Source organism: Mytilus californianus, unplaced genomic scaffold, assembly GCF_021869535.1.
Source record: "Mytilus californianus isolate M0D057914Y unplaced genomic scaffold, xbMytCali1.0.p SCAF_32, whole genome shotgun sequence".
Taxonomy (NCBI): Eukaryota; Metazoa; Mollusca; class Bivalvia; order Mytilida; family Mytilidae; genus Mytilus; species Mytilus californianus.
Window position 1 is genome coordinate 700,215 of NW_026262682.1, and position 9,567 is coordinate 709,781.

The window sequence follows — 9,567 nt, forward strand, 5'->3', positions numbered from 1 at the left end:
CGAATTCAGAACAATCTTTATCACTCCTTTAACAACATCAAAAAGGGGGACTTAAGATCCATATTGAATAGAAAGATTTGAAATGAAAAATAATTATAATTTTCTGTGATCAGTTAATTTCTTGAGTAACAGATACAGACTATAGTACACTGGATAATTTTGGATATGAATCCTGCAGCCGGTGTGGAAGGAATTCGATATTGTTGATCCGATCACACATGTCACACTCATTTTGTGTGTTTCTCGAATGAAATAATTGGCAACAAATTTGTACTATGTATGATTATTTATTTTCTCATCAGGAAATGAGGATATATTTGACATTTTCCAACAAATACAAAGCATAGTTTTTTAAAAAAATTATAAACAGTCATTAAAAATTACATCATCATTACTCTTTTTATTTAAACCAAATAACATTTATTTCTTGGTTCTCAGCCCCTTCCTAATGTTAACTTTATGTTCAAAATATTTCTTTTTAATTTGGCAAAGCTTTTTAAGAATGAAAAGAAAAGTTAGCTTTTTAAAAAATTATTTGATGTAAAATGGACCCTCAAATAACCTATATTCATTGCTATACCATGTATATGTCTAGGAAGCAGACATATATACACAACAAGACCAATAATGGCTCCGAACCTGCCTCTCCATTCAATTGATTGAGGTAATATGCATTCCATAGCATAAATAATCATTCCCAGAACAAATATTAAAATCATTTGCATTCTCTGTCATAAAAGCCAAGAAAACATTGAACTCCAGCAGTATAAACTTAACCAATATCATTACATACAAATGTATAAGGATAAATATAAATGATGCTTTTTGCAAAGCAGGTAAAAAACTAACCAATACCAGGACATATGGACGGACAAGGGTAAATCTAAATGGCCCTTTCCCTTTTTGATATTGGAGCATAAAAAAATTCCTTCCCCCTGTATCATTAAGTGAACTTGAGAACAAGGTAATTTTCCATGACCTTATTATTGCATATTATTTCAATCTTCATGAAGAAAATCAAACAGTTTTTGAATAACTCTTGTACATTTAGTTACTCTCACACTTCCCTTGTTAGACCTTTCAGCAAGTAAAGCTTTAAGTCCATCTATACCATCTCGATGTACTGCTAACTTCAAATGAGACAATTTAAGGTTAGATTTTGATGCCTTCAGTGCACAAGATTTTGAAATAGCTTTACAATTTATAGCATGAGAAAAAGTGTTCAAGTTTTCTTGGATAACATGTGAATCATAAGGATAACTAACAGGTACAGAAAATTCTACCACATTATCCTGAAAATTCCCTCTTTCAATTACAAGTTTGTATAAAACTTTGGTGTCATGTATAGCATTATGAGCATCATAAGTTTCACCTAAGAGCTCTCTTACAAGAGATGTTTGGCTGTATGAAGACATACCAGGAACAACACTTTTAAATAAATCTAAGGTGTCACAAAAAGCACAAACATGTAAGCAAAATTCATTCCACATGTTATGAATATGCAATTGGTTATATAACACATGAGTATCAAATCGTTTGATGTTGTGACCTACAAGAATACATTTACTAGGAAAACTTGATAAAAATATAATAAAGTCCGTCAATGCTTCATGGGCCAACTTGTATTGAACTGCAGTGCTGTTGTGAAACATCTGATTACCATTCACAAAAATTTGTGTGACCTCTGATGCTTCTTTGGATATTGCCTGGGATGGAAAAATGTAAGTGCTAAAATTCAGAGTTTCTGAATAGGCTGCTAATTGGGTAATGTCAGATTTCCTACCTACAATAGAACAATAAATAAAATGCATCTTTGATGACAAGGAGTATAAGTGAAATATCAAAACAACTTTTATCTGGCTTCATACATACACATTTACACACTTATAAAGCCACAAAATCTTGCATTCAATTATTATTGACACATGCATGTCAAGGTGAATATAAGATATAATGAATATATAACGGAAATCGGCTATGTATGAAAGAGACAGCAACTGAACAACAAAAAATGATGGATGTTTGACACTAAATCTGTTCTGGACAAACAAATTGACATCAGACAATAAACTTAAAAAGTTGCTATTTAAACGTGTGCAAATTTGCGATTCAAACATTGCTGTTGTATTAAAAATAAACAAGTCGCTATGAGCTGATTACAATTTTTAGCTCACCTGGCCCAAAGGGCCAAGTGAGCTTTTCTCATCACTTGGTGTCTGTCGTCGTCCGTCGTCGTTAACTTTTACAAAAATCTTCTCCTCTAAACTACTGGGTCAAATTTTACCAAACTTGGCCACAATCATCATTGGGGTATCTAGTTTAAAAAATGTGTCTGGTGACCCGGCCAACCAACTAAGATGGCCGCCATGGTTAAAAATAGAACATAGGGGTAAAATGTAGATTTTGGCTTATATCTCTGAAAACAAAGCATTTAGAGCAAATCTGACTGGGTAAAGTTGTTTATCAGGTTGGGTTACTGCCCCTGAATTGGTAATTTTAAGGAAATTTTGCCGTTATTGGTTATTATCTTGAATATTATTATAGATAGAGATAAACTGTAAACAGCAATAATATTCAGCAAAGTAAGATCTACAAATAAGTCAACTTGACCAAAATGATCAGTTGACCCCTTAAGGAGTTATTGCCATTTATTGTCAATTTTTAACCATTTTTCGTAAATTTTTGTAATCTTTTACAAAAATCTTCTCTTCTGAAACTACTAAGACAAATTTAACCAAACTTGTCCACAATCATCATTAGGGTATCTAGTTTAAAAAATGTGTCCGATGACCCCGCCCGCAAACCAAGATGGCCGACATTGCTAAAAAATAGTACATAGGGTAAAATGCAGTTTTTGGCTCATATCTCTGAAACCAAAGCATTTAGAGCAAATCTGATGAGGATAAAATTGTTCATTAGGCCAAGATCTATCTGTCCTGAAATTTTCAGACCAATCAGGCAACATGTTGTTGGGTTGCTCCCCCTGAATTGGTAATTTTAAGAAAATTTTGCAGCTTTTGGTTATTATCTTGAATATTATTATAGATAGAGATAAACTGTAAACAGCAATAATGTACAGCAAAGTTAGATCTACAAATAAGTCAGCATGACCAAAATTGTCAATTGACCCCTTAAGGAGTTATTGCCCTTTATAGTCAATTTTTTACAATTTTCATAAATTTTGTAAATTTTTGTAAATTTTTACAAAATATTTTCCACTGTAACTACCGGGCCAAGTTCATTATATATAGAGATAATAGTAAGGAGCAAGAATGTTCAGTAAAGTAAGATCTACAAACACATCACCATCACCAAAACACAATTTTGTCTTGAATCCATCTGTGTCCTTTGTTTAATATGCACATAGACCAAGGTGAGAGACACAGGCTCTTTAGAGCCTCTAGTTTGTTGGTGTACTGTGAGCAAAACATTTTTTTTTAAACTTCATTTTTTAACTTGTGGACTTTTTTTTACTTCTTCGTCTTACTTATTTTTTTGATTATTTTTTACCATGCAGACATTATTCATGTCAAAGTTCAATTTTCATTTTTCACAACAAAATTAAACTGAGATTAAAACATTAGACGTTAATTATTCACTTACTGAGGCCAGTTGTCTCTAAATCAAAAATTACTACTGGTGCTTTGATAACCTCTTGTTCATTCAAAGGGATCTTTGTGATGTCTTGTATTTCAGGAATCTCCTGGGACTCCTTGTCTGTAACTTCAAATTTAAATCCTATAATTTGATCATAAATTATTGAAGGATTAACATGTACATTGTGCACCTTGTATAATTCACATATCAGATTATACTATAATGTAAACCACAGATTTTTATCCCTGCATAGAATAAGTATCTAATGTGTAATCCTCTTTTATCATTGGCACCCATACCACGTCTCCTTATATCTAATTTAATCTTGAAACAACAATTTTGATTAACTTAATACGTTTAAATAACAAATTCTCACAAACTGTAGTAATCACAAAGAAGAACCAGAAGTGGGAGTGCCTCTGGAATATTTACATACATGCATAATTTTTTCCCCACACAAGACAACATTCTTTTAATATTTATTTATAACATAAAATAGTATAAAACATTTGTATTGGTTTCGCATAGTTCTGGTCATTTTTTTTCAGAAACTGAAGATCTCATCGTATCTAGGCATATATATTGAAATCTGAAGATTGGTTATTTTAACATTATAAAATCTATAGATAAGGAAAGTCCCAATATAATTTTAAAGTTCATAATAACAGTATAAATAAATCTTACTAAATGAAATATTTTAGGTTCAGGGCAAAAGGGGGGACAGTATAAATAAATCTTACTAAATGAAATATTTTAGGTTCAGGGCAAAAAAAGGGGGGGTGGGGGTGGGGTGGGGGTGCAAACTAAATAAAAATTACAAGCAGAGGGGGGGGGGGGGGGGGGCACAGATTTATTAAGGTAAAATTATCGAAATTAAGCTTTTGACAACCCATGCCATTCTTTGCAAATTTTAGGGAGGCACAAGCCCACCTCACCACCTGCCTGATTCTGCCCTTGATGTTATGACATGTTTCATTATGTAAGATTTATTTAAATATTACATTTCAGAAAACATTATTGGTGGCTTTTTAATACTAATATATACCTATTTCACTTTCGTAAGTTTTGCCTTCCCTTATTTCTTTACTAGCAGTCTTAGAGGTTCTTGTCTGCTTTAAGAAGAAACGTCTTCTCTTGGCTTCTTTGGTTTTTGCCTTTTCTTTGTTTTTTTTCCTTTTCATATTTATTTTGGAGCTTCTTTTTATTGTTTCCTCTCCAGGAGACAGTCCCATGGATGCATGAACCTTCAAAGATATATATATATATGAAATAAAGAAAATAAGACAAAGTTTTGAAATGTGTATTTTCATACTGAATCAGATATGAATAGAGAAATAGCATATAAACGTAGATGTAGTTATAAATAAAGCGACAAGTTGTAGAAACTGATGTATATATTACATTCAATATCAAGTTGATTTATCTTGCATATATTTGTTGATTTATCTCCCTAAATTTTTTCCACTTAATATAAAAAATAATGTTCTTTCTTAGACCATACAAATAATTATCTCCATACTGAATGTTTGGAGTTTTTTCCAATGAATGAAAATTATAACAACAAGCTTCAAGAAGCTTAAATTAATTGGTCACCTGGAAATCCTGAGTCACTGCAATAAATCTCAGTTATTAATCTTGCATTATTTTTATTTCTCAAAAATCACAATAATAAATGCACCCAATAATTTCTAAATTACAGTAGTTTGAGATCAAAAGCCAAAAACTGCTAAAAATAACTGTATTTTACATTGATCATCTATCTTTTAAATTTTTTAAAGAGCTAATGAAGGGTGCATATCGTTATACCTCACTAACATAGGCATATCCTTCATTCTTTTGCAAGATAGAAGAATCTACCCTGTAGCCCAAGCTTGCTGATGAGGAGTAGTGCTTCGCTTTTGGAGCTTTTGCAGCAAGCATGTTGTTAAAGTTTTCATTTGCTTGTGAGCTTGACAATGATGCAAGTTTCCTTGGATTGACTGAGTCATTCCCCAAAAATATCTTCTCTAGGTCTGTCCGTAATGAATCAGATGTCAAGTCTTTTCCATGAGGTAAATTACTGTGCTTATATTTTTCTCCGTCTTTAAGAAATCCACACCATCATCTATTACAATGGGCGTGGTCCCCATACATGTGCTCTACTATAGCTTTTAGGCCATTTTCCATTCCTTCAACATCTCTTTTGTTTTGATCTATCATGAATGAAAAATTCTTCAATATAGAATTCATAACCATGTCAGAGAGCTGCTTATGTTGGCTTTTAATTGCATATAACTTTTTAATGACATTCTTTTTTACATGATTTCTGTCACTGGTTTTAATCATCTTTGATTCAGGATATATCTTTTTCAGTCTGTCGAATCCGGTCGTATCACCGTCACCTGCAATTTCATCTATGTTGATCCCTTTGTTCTTCACATCCATTACCATCTGAACTAGCATATCTGGCTCCATAGCCTTTGCTGAGCCTGTCCAATTTTTCTTACATTTGTGCTCTTTGGGCTGAATCCCCCTTTTTGTTGCACTGTCACAGATTCTGCATTGCTGACATCTTATTGCATGATGGACAACTCCTCCTGTATTTTTACCAATCAATGTTGATACACCTGAAATTATTTATTTCAATTTAAACTAGCTTAAATAAAAGTTTGAGTTTAAAGGACATGAATGTCCCATATTGTAATATTGTTAGAGATAAGCAATATCTGCATTAGATCAAACTATAATTACAAGCTCACAGAGGAATACACCCTCCTCCTGGTCTATTCTGTTTTTTATTGTCCAAGCTTTATATTTTTCTTCAAAATCAGTTAAAACCTTTAAGTTGAATTATCTCCCCTTTCAAAAATTTCACAACATTATCTTCCCTGGCAATAATCTGAATAAAAATGTTTTGTCTTTGTGCATATCTACATAATATGCTTTGCATTGAAACAAGTGTCATTATTATAAATTATAAGGATTTAAGAACCAAAATTTATCTTCAAACTCCTCTATCATATAAAGGTTTCATGAAAATTCAGTTTAACAAACATATTTGCAGAGAAATTATCAGATCTAAAAGAGACCTTTTTATGACAGTTAAGAATGGTAATGTTAAGGATGTATGTATGTGAAATTAAAAAATAAATAGGACCATGTGACCTAATATTTCTAGCTTAAGGAAGTTCAGGAGTATACCGCCATCTTGAATTGTACAATCACAGTAAATAATCGGTCTAGTTCTTTGCCCAAATCTGCAAATTTGGAGACAGATTTGCCATTTATTGACATTATCAAAAATGTTTTAACAAATACCAAATATATGTGCTGTGCTTATAGAACTAATTTTTCAAATAAGCCATTCAAGGGGAAATAACTCTTTTTGTACAAAATTTATACTGGACATATAGGGAAATTTTCATTTTTTACTTGTAGCAAAAAAACAAGTTCGGTGACACCATTTTTTCTTTTTATTTTCTTAAAATATATTATAAAACCTATCTTCTCATATTTTATTTCAAAATTCTGTCTCATAGATTTCTTTGTATGCACAAAAATGTATTTTTTCACGAACAATATAAGCAAATTTTGTCAATTTTGAACAACTAGTACCTTGAAAAATAGTGTGGTGAGTCTGGTGACCCATACTTTTTAACAATTTTTTGTAAAAAGGATAGTAAAAGCTTCATTTTGGCAAAGTATAAGAAAATTCTGTCATTTTTATTTTATACCCCTGAACTACATTAACGGAAAAGTAGTTTTTAAAATAAAAAAAAAGAAAATATCTGATTATTTGTTGAACTTTGTTCTTGTTGGATTAAACTCAGTTAAAGTCATGCCTGACAAACTGTTATATGCCCTTCCAGAACCCTTCTTTTGCCAGCAGGTGTCTGTTGATACTGTGATTCCTTTTCCTTCTTCATTTTCTATTGTATAAAAATAAAGCTTTCATCTATCATGTTTATATATTCAAATTGTTACCATGACAGTAAAGATTGCATCTGTGTAATTTGACTAATAACTGTATTTGAAAATTATCCTGTACATTTGTATCAATATGTTTATGCTTGAAATATGTATTACTGGTAATGTTTCACAAATTTTTAATGAGGGTAGGTATACTGATCTCAAACTAATTCTTCGGTGTATTATTAAAACTGTGTTCTTGCATTGTGTGCAATCTGTACATTTGAACATATACCCAATTATGTCCCCTTTAACTTATCACAGTACTTAGAGTGAACAGAATTTCCTTATAAATTTTGATGTGGTTAATCATATGATAACCACTTATGTACAAAACTGGAAAATAAACAAGGACTAAATTATGAAATTTTACAAAAGAGATCAATGGTACATGTATTATAGTGGTTTTGCAGGATTATTGCGGAATATTGTCCAAAGAAGAATCTCATTTTGCACAAAATTTTTCATCGCAAGCTTTATAAAATAAAAGTTATTTTTGTTTTGTTGTTGATAATAGATGCAATTAATTTTTAAGCTATATTGCACTAGTGCAAAATGGGAATACTACATATGTGATATAGGTCAATATATAATAGGAATTTGTTCCATACATTTTTTTGTTGGTTTTGGTGCTAAACAGAAGAAATAGTTCCTTGCATGTTTGTTGTTACAAACCCAAACTCTGTCTGACCGACAAAATGTCAGACAGAAATATTTTGAGTTTTTAGGTGAACATATAGTAGAAAATTTCAAATTTCTTTTTTGGTCAGACAAACAATTAAACAGACTGTAAGACCAATAAATGATTATTATGATTATACTTATTTGTTTTTTTTCAAACCTGTGTTAATATTTAAACACCCAATTGCTTCTTCTAGTAAGTATTTATGCTCAGATTCTTTTGCATGATTATCCAATACTTGGCCAACTTCATGTTCTCTGGCTTTCAAAGATTTAGTGTCTATACAGTGTACATTCATTGTTGAAAGCAGATTGTTAAGCTGGGTTTCCCCAATACCAGCATGGAGCATTCCTATAAAATAAAAATGTAATCAACAGAATTCATAGATTTGTAAATGATTGCAACTACATGTATATACATAACATAATAAACCAATTTGTGACTCACTATTTTATTTAACAAAGATTAAACTCAAAATATACATGTGTATGTTTAGAAATCTAGAAATTTATTTGGTATCATAGGCAACATGCAAGACATGCATTTAAAAAATTTATTTACTACTTTAAGTGAATATAAATTTTCAATTATAATCTGACATGAATAAATATAAAACTAGTCAATACTTTATGTCATGACTTTATTCAAAGGATATTACTTATTTGTGAATTAAACTGGATGTGAGAGGGAAGGAAGGGAGGACTGAATTACAGAAAAATGCATTCACATTTCTAATAATAAAACATTGGTATGATGTATATTAACATGATTAAGTTACAACAATGTATTTGAAAAAAGTTTGCTGATTGAGAAATATTTTTAAAGTCACTTCCTACCCTTAAACATGCATGAGCACATTTTTAAAATCAAAATTTCACTGTACATGTAGAATAACTGATTTACTATACATCTGTGTTGAAAAAAATATTGGTAACATTTGTATGAGGCTTAGAAACATTTCAATCCGTTTTGCCCAAATACAAATAGTTTACCTATACTTTTCAACAATGTACATCTTTTGCAGAGCTCTGCATGTACATGTACATATATTATATATATATTTTGAGACTGGAAAATACAACTACATAAAAAGCGCACCTGTTGCAGCTTTTGTATTAATGTCAAAAGTTCCACATCCTCTTTTACTATTTCCACTATGATGAGTTTTCCCCAACTTGATTTTTGTCACACCACCACATTCAGGACATTAGACATACATCAAGCCTGAAAATCCTAAAGGTTTAACTCCTAATGCATTGTAGAGATGAAGAGTTGACTGACAAGACTGACAGTGTTTTAACTGCTCGGCCATAAAACCCAAATCGACTATGAATCGGCAA

General features: G+C 31.3%; 1 pseudogene; it reads right to left on the reverse strand.

Moving 5' to 3' along the window:
* Positions 1-4,631: 4,631 nt before the first annotated feature.
* Positions 4,632-8,576, reverse strand: LOC127736521 (uncharacterized; annotated as a pseudogene).
* Between the last annotated feature and the right edge of the window lie 991 nt (positions 8,577-9,567).